The sequence below is a fragment of the Gopherus evgoodei genome, chromosome 3, assembly GCF_007399415.2.
Source record: "Gopherus evgoodei ecotype Sinaloan lineage chromosome 3, rGopEvg1_v1.p, whole genome shotgun sequence".
NCBI lineage: Eukaryota > Metazoa > Chordata > Testudines > Testudinidae > Gopherus > Gopherus evgoodei.
The window spans coordinates 40,998,249-41,010,687 of NC_044324.1; positions in this window are offsets into that span (position 1 = coordinate 40,998,249).

The following is a 12,439-nucleotide window of genomic DNA, read 5'->3' on the forward strand; positions in this document are numbered from 1 at the left end:
TGACTTCAAAATAATTGAGCTACATGACTGAGCCTAAATCGACTTTGCAAAGCTATCATGAAAATTTCCCAGACCAGGCACAAAATCAACTGACCTTTCATTTGCTGTGTGGGGATTAGTGAAAATGACCCCACAAAAAACTTTTCAGTAGTGTTACAGCTATGTTGGACTCAGGATAGTAGAGTGAAATATCCTTCACAAGTGGGTGAAATAAAACAAACAATCACTGTGCTCTTGAATTAACTCACTGGATTTATGGCTCGTTAAAACAATCTGTAACCAGGGCTGGCGCCACCCATTAGGCGACCTAGGTGGTCGCCTAGGGCGCTAACATTCAGGGGGTGGCAACCGGACCTTCTGCCGCCTCTGTCGGGGGTGGCATTTTGGGGGCGGGACCTTCCGCCGCCTAGGGCAGCAAAAAATATGGTGGTGCTCCTGTTTGTAACACACTAGCCCCCTCCCCCTTTTTTTTGGTCCTGTGACTGCAGAGGTATTAACTGATCATTTCACCTACAATGGTCTCTTACAGTATGTGAGAGACAAGGTGGGTGAGGTAATATATTTTATTGGACCAACTTCTGATGGTAGGCGAGAGAAGTTTTCGAGCTTACACAGAGCTCTTCTTCAGATGTGGGAAACCTACGTGAGAAGAGCTCTGTGTAAACATGGAAAAAAGCTTCTCTTTCTCATGAACAGAAATTAGTCCAATAAAAGATATTACTTCACCCACCTTGTCCTTTAATATCCTGGGGTCAACACAGCTACAACAACACTGCATCTTCCAATATGTGTTAACTACTTGTGCTAAATAATTTGTTCCGTAAATTAGCTGACACCAAGTAAGTTACCCAGACGTGAGGAAGAGCTCTGTGCAAGCTTGAAAGCTTGTCTCTCACCAGCAGAAGTTGGTCCAATAAAAGATATTACCTCACCCACCTCGTCTCTCTAAAAAATAATTTTAGACATGTAAATGTATTTGTGTGTGTACAGTAATTACTGCCAAACAATGGGTGGGTGAGCAGAATTTTGTAAGGCTGCTCCAAATTCAGCCACTGGCTGGTTGGATGACACTCTCACAAGACACTCTCCCTCTCAACCCATGTAGGTGGATACATTCCTGAATATCCAACAACCCAAATATCTTCAGCTTGATATTTGGAATTAGCCTCACTAAAATGGCTCAACATTCATATTGTTTAACGAACTGCTTATTTGTTAAACAATATGTTTCTTGTTTGTTTCTCAGCCACCCCAAGAAATAGGATTGTTAAAATGAATCTCCCATGGATCAAACTTCAGCAGTATTTGCTCTGGTATTAGGACTCCAGCGTAAGGACTTACCTTGTCCTTGCTGGCTAACAATATTTAAAGCAGACTTGGACAAATGTTGGTCTTTGCCAATATATGTTGTTGTACAAAATGAGCAGTACCATTGATACTCCCCGAAGGCTTACTGTTTCCAACTTAGACATAATGAAGTCCAACTACAGGCATAGGAACCCAGGACTTAGCTTATATATTTGTAGGAAGACCATATTTGTTTAATTTGTAAACACCTAGAGGGTAATAGGATTATAAGGAATGGCCAGCATGGATGTGTCAAAAACCAGTCGTGCTAAACCAATCTAATGTCCTTCCACAGGGTTCCTGGACTAGTGGATAGGAGGGAAACAGTAGACATGAAAAAGTATCTTGATTTTTTTTAGTAGGCTTTTGACACAGTCACATGACATTCTTGTAAACAAACTAGGGAAGTGTGGTCTAAATGAAATTATTATAAAGTAGGTGCAAAACTGGTCAAAAGACTACTCAAAAGAGTAGTTTTCAACCATTTGCTGTCAAACTGGGGGCACATATCTTGTCAGGTCCTCCAGTCCTGTGTCCAGTACTATTCAGTATATTCATTAATAACTTGGTAATGGAGTGGACAGTTTTTACACATGACACCAAGGTTGGAGGGGTTGCAAGCACTTTGGAGGATAGGATTAGAATTTGAAGTGACCTTGACAAATTGGAGAATTGATCTGAAATTGACAAGATGAAATTCAATAAAGACAAGTGCAAAGTATGTTTCATTAGGAAGGAAAAATCAAATGCACAACTACAAAATGGGAAATAACTGGCTAGGCAGTAGAACTGCTGAAAAAGATATGAGGTTATAATGGAGCATAAGTTGAAAATGTGCCAACAATGTGATGCAGTTGCAAAAAAGGCTTATATCATTCTGTGATGTATTAACAGGAATGTCATATGTAAGACATGGGAGGTTATTGTTCCACACTACTGGGCACTGATAAGGCCTCAGGTGCAGAACTGTGGGAAAAAAAACTGGAGAGTCCAGAAGAGAACAACAATTATAGAAGGTTTTTAAAACATCTGAGCTATAGCTTTTATTTGTTCTAGAAATGCCTCATCCACCTCTATCTGATTTGGTGACCTGCAGTATTTCCTTACCATGACATCATGTTTATTTCCCCCCACCCCGCCGCCCTTTATCTTCACCTGGAGACTTTCTACTGGTTTGTTTTACCTCCTTCTGTCCCTCAGAACAACGCGTACATTCGTAAAATGGAACAGCTCCTTTTCCCCCTGCATGTCCTTCCTGAATAAGCTATACCACTCTATACCAATACTCCATTCATGAGATTTATCCCACCAAAAATGGCATCTGTGATCTGATTAAGTAATAATTTAGCTTAGACTAATACTTCCAGTTGTTTCTGTTTAGACCCCATATCTCTTGCATTTATGTATAGATATTTATGATGATGAGCAGATTCCCCACTGTTATCCCCATTGTTGCTCCTATGACTCCGATGTAAATTTCCACACTCTCTCCATCCCCATCATTTATAGAACTGTAGGATTGGAAGGGACATGAAGAAGTCTTCTAGTCCAGTCCCCTGCACTTAGGGCAGGACTAAGTATTATCTAGACCATCCTTGGCAGGTGTTTGTCTAACCTGCTCTTAAAAATCTCCAGTGGTGGAGATTCCACTGTTACAAGAGATTTTTACCTATTTTGATCCTGTATAAAGATTGCAGCACCCAGGACAGAGACAGGCATAAAGATACTGACAGTCAGAAGTGGGAGTGAGAGACATCCTGAACAATTCACTTCTTCCAGTTAGCATAACAAAGGTAGTGGTAGCATCATAATGCTTTAGTTTGTGGAGAACAGTAGTTAGTTTTAGATTTGAGGCTTTAGATGAGTTATAATTAATGGTAGTTTATAACTAAATATCCAAAAAGGTGGCCACACTGATTTTATATTAGAAAACATCAAAAATGGAGGACACAGACTAAATTGACCAATAGTAGATCAGAAACAGGGATGAAATAAAGTTCAAACAGGGATGTCTCAACTCACTGAAAAATACCTGAAGGAACAGGTTAGGAGCAGGAGCAACTAAAGTGACAGGCAGAGCTGATTGGTTGAACAGTTGCCACCCACACAGGGAGGATCAAGAGGAGGATGCAAGCAAATTACCAAGCCTGAAATAATAACCAATCAGAGAAGGCCAGAAACTGAACATAAGGACAGCTGACAGGTGTGTGTGTGTGTGTGTGTGTGTGTGTGTAAGAAAGAAAAAAAAAAAGTAGCAGCAGAAGACAGCAGCAGCAGAAGACAGCAAAAGGAGAACAGAGAGTAGAGAAAAGCAGCAGCAGAGGGAGAAGATCGCAGGCAGCAGTAGCAACAAACAGAACAGAAGGACTGAGATGATACAGCGGGATTATAGAAGAAGTGTAAGTCTGATATTTATGATGATTCTTAAGGAATGACTGGGTATGCCTGTTTCTGAGTGTGATCCACCCCACCCCATTCTGTGACCGTTTTGAAAAGGGCTCACACAATGATAATCTTAACTACTCAATGTTTCTTTGTTATATTGTAATGTTATTTTATACATATGTATAGGATATTTGTATGCTACATTGTAATGAGTCTAATGTTATTGTATTACAGGCCTTATGCATATGTACGGAAGGATCAGTATGTACTAATAATGCAACATTATATTTGTCTTACAGTCTATGTAGTCTTCTGTGCCATTTGGATATATGATCTTTAAGTGCAATGTAGCTGTCTTACTACCTATTATATACTGTAATGCTTGCTTTCTTGCTTTATTGAATATACTGTAATGACCGAATCTTTTTTAAATGAGACCTTTTGAAGAACTGCTGCTTGTATGTCAATCCTTTGAGCAGAGGGCTATATCCATGTCCTCCCAAGGGTTAGCAGAACTAGTGTGCTCTGCAGAGTCCTCTGCATGTCAGAGACAAACCCCCTGGTAGCACCCTGGCAATTCCTCTAAGGTGGGTCACCTTCTTATTACCCCATCTGAGTAGAATAAGTTTACAATCAATTTATGGTTATAGGCAGTCCAGTGCTGGGATTCCTTAAGTCCAAATTTTGGGGTAGCAAACTGGTGCCCCTGGGTGGGCATGAGGTGTTAGTTTAAGAAAAAAAATGTCTCCTGTTGGATAGGAGGATGATTGACACCAAGCAGTACATTTTCTTTTCTTTTCTCCCTTCTTTCTCTTTTTTTTTTTTACCTTTTTCTGCTGTTTATCTTAAATCCAGCTTTTCAAGAAGCATGCTAAGGGTATGTAACTAAAGATAAGTGAAAGTTACCTTTTTAGGAATTGTTACCTTGTTCAGTTATCTCAGTTACCTTGTTAGGAATTGTTATTTATATTGATGCTGGTGCCATAATCCTAAAAGAATTAGGAAGCCCAGCTAAATGCTTAAGGGCTTATGGAAGGGTCAGTATAGTTGTGATCAGGCTATTCATTAGTTTGAGCCATCATACCTTAGTGCAGGGTTCGTCATGCCCCAGTGAGTGGCTAAGTCTGAGCTATTTATTAGTTTGAGCCATCATACTTAGAATGCAGAGGTTGTCATATCTCAGTAAACAGCTGCAGTCAAGTTCACAGCAGGTATAGTGTTGTAGCTTAGATTTAGAAGATACAATTGTAGTTGCAAAGCAAGGATCACAGCCCAGATTTTCACCTACACCTGAGTGAAAGTGAAAAAGTCTGTGTAAATGTTTTCAGGCCAGAAGAAGGGAATTCAGACCCATGGGAAATAGAATTGGGCACATAAGGCCTTAGGAAATCAGATTCTGGGGTCAGACACCGAGGATAGGAAGGCCTCAGAAGAACAAAAGAATGGCCATGTTGGATCAAACCGAAGGTCCATCTAGCCCTGTATCCTGTCTTCCAATAGTGGCCAATGCCAGGATGCCCCAGAGGAAATGAGCAAAACAGGTAATCATCAAGTGATCCATTCTTTGTCTCCCATTCTCAGCTTCTGGCAAACAGAGGCTAGGGAGGCAGACTTTATCCAGCAAACTCAGAGAACCGGGTCGGGAGCCCACAGCAAGAGGCTGGAGGAAGGTAGGCTTTATCCCAAGAGTTGAAAAAGTGAAATGAGTAGAGTATTAGAGATTAAGGATTAATAGTAAAGTTTTAAAATAAAAAAGGGGATAGGGTGATAATACAGAAGTGAGATTTTGAAGGTCTAGCAGCAGTTGGTTTTGAGGAGGTTGTAATCATACCTGGAGACCTCTACCTGGCCAAGCAAGTTGTTGGACTAGATTGATAACTGGTATATTTCTGATATGTGAAATGTAAGAAAGAGTGACTCCATAGCAGATCCCAGAATTTGGCCTGACCATTAGAAAAAAAATATTTCAGAGTGGTAGCTGTGTTAGTCTCTTATGAGCAAAAAGAATAAGGAGTACTTGTGGCACCTTAGAGACTAACAAATTTATTTGGACATAAGCTTTCGTGGGCTAAAACTCACTTCATCGGATGCATGCAGTGGAAAATACAGTAGGAAGATATATATACACAGAGAACATGAAAAAATGGGTGTTGCCATACCAACTATAACAAGACTAATCAATTAAGGTGGGCTATTATCAGCAGGAGGAAAAAAAAACTTTTGTAGTGATAATCAGGATGGCCCATTTCCAACAGTTGACAAGAAGGTGTGAGTAACAGTAGAGGAAAAATTAGCATGGGGAAATAATTTTTACTTTGTGTAATGACCCATCCACTCCCAGTCTTTATTCAAGTCAAATTTAATGGTTTGCAAATTAATTCCAATCCTGCAGTTTCTTGCTGGAGTCTGGTTTTGAATTTTTGAATGCAAAATGACAGCAAAGGGGAAACTGAGGCACAATCGCATTTCAGAAATAATGTTAGGAAACAGTTTGGACGATTTTGCTAGAAAGTTAGGATGTGGTCCTTGGAAGGGAAATGGATTCATTGGGCCTGGTGCTTATCAGCAACTCTGAAGGCAATGGCATCAATGGGTTCAACCTAAGAAAAAAGGCTTTTTCTCAGGAAAACCTAATGAGGAGAAAAAACAAGTTGCCTTGCAGGGGCTCCAGCTTGTAGCTAGAACTTTAGATTCAGAAATGGATACATTATTAAAATAAATACAATTAAGAAAAGAGAAAAAAACTTAAGGATGAAGAGTTATCTAATTTCAAAGCAGAAGCTGACACATTGAAAGCAACTATGCAAAGCAACTATGCTGACTCAGTGCAAATTGTTGAGTCCTTGTAGTGGGGTGGTCGCCCACTTCCTGGTCTGGAAAGGGTTACAGCCAGTCCTGGGAGAGGGCTGGGGCTGCGAGCTAAAAGCTAGTCTGACTGTGGAAGCAGCTGCAGCTGGGCCATGCCCCAGTCAGACCTTAGCTGGCCCTGATAAAAGGGCTATGAGCTAGGAGCTAGACACACTCTCCCTCCAGCTTCAGAGTCTCTCTCCAGCACTAGAGAGAGAAGGACCTAGCTGCCTGGGAGCCAGGTACCAGAGGTAGAGCAGTGCTGGGGAAAGGCAAGAGGAGCTCCAGCCTGGCAACTCCCCAAGCTGCAGGCCTTGTGCAAGGCCTAAAGAAGGTACTGGGGCTGCAGAGGTGCAGCCTGGGGTGAGGCAAAGGCAGCTGGTCCAACCCCCTTGCCGATGATGAGTGGGCATGACAGACTGCCGTTTGCCCCAGTGAGCAGGGGCTAGAGAACGACTGGCAGTAGCCACTGAGGCAAGGTGGGGTAGAGGATTGGAAGTTTCCCTGGGAGAGGAGACCCAGAGACTGTGGGGGTACTATGGTGGGCAGAACCCTGACTAAAGGGGCACCAGGGTTCGGGAGGGACACAAATGCCTGAGGCAAGCAGAACATTGGCCAGCAGAGGGCACTCTGGAGCTAGAGAGCTAATTCCCAGGATGAACAGCTGGAGGCATTGCACCAGTGAGTTGCCACAAAGCTAGAGTCCCAAAATGAGCTAAATAAAATAAGAGGAGAATAGGAAAAGTTCATGAAAAACTTGAGGAATGGAAGCAAAAAGCAATGGATAGGCAAGCTGCAATTAGAGTAATACTCTCGGATGCTGATGAAAAGAAAGGAAGAAACCATGCAGCTTGTATAAATTTGCTTTTACATTCCAAGGATGACAGTTCTATTTCACTTGGACTCCTAGGGTTTTCATAATTCACCAGCTATTTGTCATATACATGTAAATAAAATGTGGGATAAAATGCCTAATAAGGATAGGATCGTATCGTATATAAATGATATCTTTATTAGTACAAAAACTAGGGAAGAAAACTTAGAAATATTAAATCAGGTTTCACAAAAGATAAAGGAAACAGGGTTTAAGGTTAGTCCAGAGAAGGTTCAAATATGCCAGCAGCAAGTAAATTATTTAGGAATAATGTTGAGACAAGAAGGACGATTGCCAGATAAGCAAAGGGTGGAATTATAGCAAAAGTTACCAAAAGATATACAGCGGAGTCACGTCATATGTGCATTTAACTTATGCAAATTCAACTATACATCTGCTATGAGCGTATGCCCCGGAGTGAGCGTGAGATGGGAGACGTGAATCTGCTGTTCCCTCAGTCGGTCTCATTTCCTGCGTGCCTCTCATAGTGTGAAAATCTCGCCATTCTGAGTGTGATTCTAGTGTTTAAAGATATGTATTTTTCATACAACGTGGCCCCTAAATGCAAGCCAACTACTTCATCTGGTGCTCAACTGAAGAAACAGTGATCTGTTCCAACACTGGAGGAAAAACTGGCTGTCTTGGACTTATTGAGAGATGGTATGTCGGTCTCCAACGTGGTGCGTAAATATGGCCACAACAAATCTAGCATCTGTGCCATCAAGATTCAAGAGAGAGAAATTTGTCAAGCCGTGGCATCAAGTGCTCCAATAACTGCTAAGGTGATGAGTCAGGTGCGTGATAAGACTTTAGTGAAGACTGAAAAGGCGTTAAACTTATGGCTGGAAGACATGAACCATAAACGTGTGCCTATTGATGGATGGCAACACGTTGCGAGAAAAAGCTCTCAGCATCTATGCACTGTTCAAATCTCCTGTCGAAGAGGGCCAGCAACTGATGAGAAGGAATTCAAAGCCAGCCAAGGTTGGCTTAACAGTTTTAGGCACCGCTTCAACCTCAAAAACGTGCAGACTACTCGTGAAGCTGCATCTGCTGATGAAGAGGCAGAAAAAGCGTACTGCGAACAATTAAACAAAATCATAGAAGAAAAGGGCTATCTTCTGGAACAAGTTTTTAATGCTGACAGGACTGGGCTCTTCTGGAAAAAAATGCCCAACTGCACTTACATTTCGAAATCAGAAAGACAAGCCCTTGGCTTCAAAGCAGCTAAAGTCCGTGTGACTGTTTTGTGGCAATGTGGCTGGGCATTTAATAAAGCCGGGCTTGCTCCACAGGGCTTTAAATCCCTGTGCCCTAAAAGGCAAGAACAAAAAATCTCCTGCCTGTGTTCTGGCAATCAAATAAAAAGGCTTGGGTAATGGCAGTATTATTTCTGGATTGGTTCCACTAGTGTTTCATTCTGGAGGTCAAGCAGTACCTCAAAGAGAAAAGACTTGACTTTAAGTGCTGCTGATCATAGACAATGCTCCTGGCCACCCTGAGGCACTCCGGTTTGCGCATGACACTGAAGTCATCTTTCTCCCACACAATACCACCTTCATCCTTCAACCTCTCAACCAAGGTGTGATTCGCTGTTTCAAGGCCACATAGACGAGGCTTACGTTCTCACGGATATGGAGCACTATGGATGCTGATCCCAATCATAATGTGATGGAGTGTGGGAAGTTCTTCAACGTTGCCGATTGCATCACTTATATTAAACAGGCAATGGATGCAATCAAGCCTGAAACAGTCAATGCATGTTGGTGAAATCTATGGAAAGAATGTGTGAATGATTTTAAGGGTTTCCCGACCATTGACAAAGAAGTGAAACTCATTGTTCAGGTGGCCAGGCAAGTGGATGGTGATTGGCTCTCAATTAATTCTTCAATTTTTTCTCAAGGATGTCAACAAAGAGAAACATTGACTAACAAAAAGTTAGAGGAACTGATAAAATCGTCTACCGAAGACAAAGATGACAATGATGAACAGGAAGAGCCAGCAAGTTGGAATCTTCATAAATTTGCTGAAGTGTTCCAAGCAGCAAAACACTTGAATGATTTAATTTCTGAATACGATCCCTCTATGGAATGAAGCCTCAAAATCACATGCAGTATTATGGACGATTTGAGACCATATCAAGAAATGTTTGAGCAGCTCAATAGCCAATCACCATGTTTTTCAAGAAAAAAAACAACCAGCAGCAGATAAGCCTGGCTCATTGTCTCCTGGATCAACATCAAGCCCTGACAACCCCCCAGTAGTGTCATCATCATTGTAGACTAGCAAGAATATCCAAGATGAATGGTGAGTGGTTAGGTTTACTGTTTTCCTTTTTTATTCTTTCATTCTTCTGACTCTCTCTCTTTTTAAGTAATTAAAAATACAGTACTGTAAAATTATATTTTGCATATGTACTCTATTATATACTGTACATTACTGTATACATTATACATATTACTGTACAGCGTTGTATACTGTACACAAAACCATGTATACTGTACTTTATGGGTGATTTAAGGGATTTTCAAGGGAAATTTTGACTATATGCAATTTTCACCTTATGCACTGACTTTAGAACCTAACCCTTGCGTATGAGTAAACTCCACTGTATCTACCTTAAGATCATTTTTAGGGATGGCAAATTTCTCAAGAGATTTTATAGAAAATTATGCAGAAAAAGCCAGTCCATTGTGTAAATTATTAAAGAAAGGTAACAACTGGGAATGGGGATTAGAACATCAAGAAGCTTTTACTCATCTTAAAAATGGATTAGCACAAGCCCCAGTGTTAGCATACTGCATACACAAAGGTAGGACAACCTTTTGTGCTCTAATTGGCTACCACTAGCACTGGAATGAGCGCTGTATTAAGCCAAGGTTATGGTACAGGTCTTTGACCAATAGCATATGCCTCTAAGATCCTGAACGGAGTAGAACAAGGATTCACTCCCTGTGAAAAAGAGATATTAGCCTTAGTTTGGGCTTTACAACTTGGGAATATTTAGTAGGACTACCCCTAGTGCTTCTTAAAACATCCCATTCTCCTGTGAGATATGTATTAACAGGAACGATTAACAATGGACATGTTTCTAGCCTTAGAGTAGCAAAATGGACGTTAGCTTTACTGAATAAAGGTCCCAAGTTTATTACCAGTTCCTTATGGTCTTATAATTGAAGGGGAACAACATGAGAGTGTCCCTTAACAGAAATTCCTTCCAAAGAACCTATATTGTTCCAAGGTCGAGCAATCTTAAACAAGGTTGTAGATACAGTAGATGTAATTTGGTTTGTGGATGGTTCTAGCTTTTACAAGAATGGTGAACCATATACTGGATATGCAGCAGTAGGAATATCTGATGAAAAAGTTAAGGGACTATGCTCACCTCATTCGGTACAAGCTGCTGAAATTGTAGCAGTGGCATTGGAAAATACGCCAATGGATGAAACTGGGGCTATTTTTACAGATTCTGAATAATTTTTTTCCACTACTATCATTTCTCTTATTGTCTACATAATCTTTTTCTATATTTACTGCCATCATTAAACTCATTCCATATTTGTTACTATTATTATTGCAAAACATAATACTTACAAACAATCTACTACATCAGCAGTTCTCAAAATTTAGCAACCCTAGGACCCCCATTTTGATTTAAAAATTTTTGGGGATCCCCAATCCTCCACCCACCCAGCCCTTGCTCCGCCCTTTCTCTGAGACCTTTCTCCTTCTCTGAGGCACCGTTCATGCTCACTCTATCCTCCCTCCTCTGTGGCTCATTCTCCTCCACCCTCACTCACTTTCACCAGGCTGGAGTAGGGGGTTGGGTTGTAGGAGGGGGGTGCAGGTTCTGGGAGAGAGTTGGGGTGCAGAATAAAGGAGAGAGTTTGATGCAGGAGGGGGCTTGGGTGTGGGCTCTGGGAGGGAGTTTGGGTGCGGGTTCTGGGCTGGCCAGCAAAAGGCACAAAAACTTGTTGCATTGAAATAAAGGATAGAGAGAATATATAGAGAGAAGTAGAGGATGATCTCTTTCATAGGTTTTATTTTTTTGGGTCCTTTGCTGACTGAGGAGTCCAATCCTTGAGCCGCAGGTTCACTGGCAGACATTACAGGTGATGTTGTAAGTCAGGGTTGGATCACGATTGCTGTGACAGTCTTCTGTGCTTTTTCTTTCCCCCTAGCATTTTTCTGTGACCAGACCAAGGCGATTTTTCTCAAAAGTGGGAGTTCCTTCTCTGAGAAGTCTTCACCAGTTATCCCTATCCTGGGTTACTGTCTTCCAGTGTGTGGTGTTGAAGCCGCATGTCTTGATTTTTTTTCTTGAAGGTGTCTTTAAAGTGTTTCTTTTGGCCTCCGCTTCCTTTCTCCCTTTGAGTTGGACATCCAGCAATTGTTTTGATAAGTGTACATCAGGCACTGATTTAACCCTCCGTTAAGATTACCTTTTTACACATACCTGTGGGCTTTTGACACGTGCCCCCTCTGAACCTAGTTTAAAGCCCTCTTCACTAGGTTGGTGAGTTGGTGTGTGTGATAAATGAAGGGGGGGGCTCCCTTTTATAGACACCCAGCCAGTAGCTATAAAATCCCTCTTAGTAGCTTCTTTCTAATTGCTCTACCTGTAAAGGGTTAAAACGTCTCACTGCTATGCATAAGTAAAAGGATGCGAGTGGGCACCTGGCCAAACAAGCCAATGGGAAGGCTAGAACTTTTTAAAATTGAAAGAAGACTCCCCTTTTGCCTGTCTGTTGTTGTTCTCAGGGAGAGGCAGACAGGGAGCAGTTATGCTGTGAGAAGCTTGGGCCAGGTATGAAAAATCATCAGTATCATACCTAGAAACTACTCATGTAAAACCCCAGACATGTAAGTAGACCAGGAAGTGTCTAGAAAGATGCGATTAGGTTTATCCCTTTTTTTCTTTATGGCTTCTGGAGTCCTCTGTGCTAACCCCAGGTGCTTTTGTTTCACTTGTAACCTTTAAGCTGG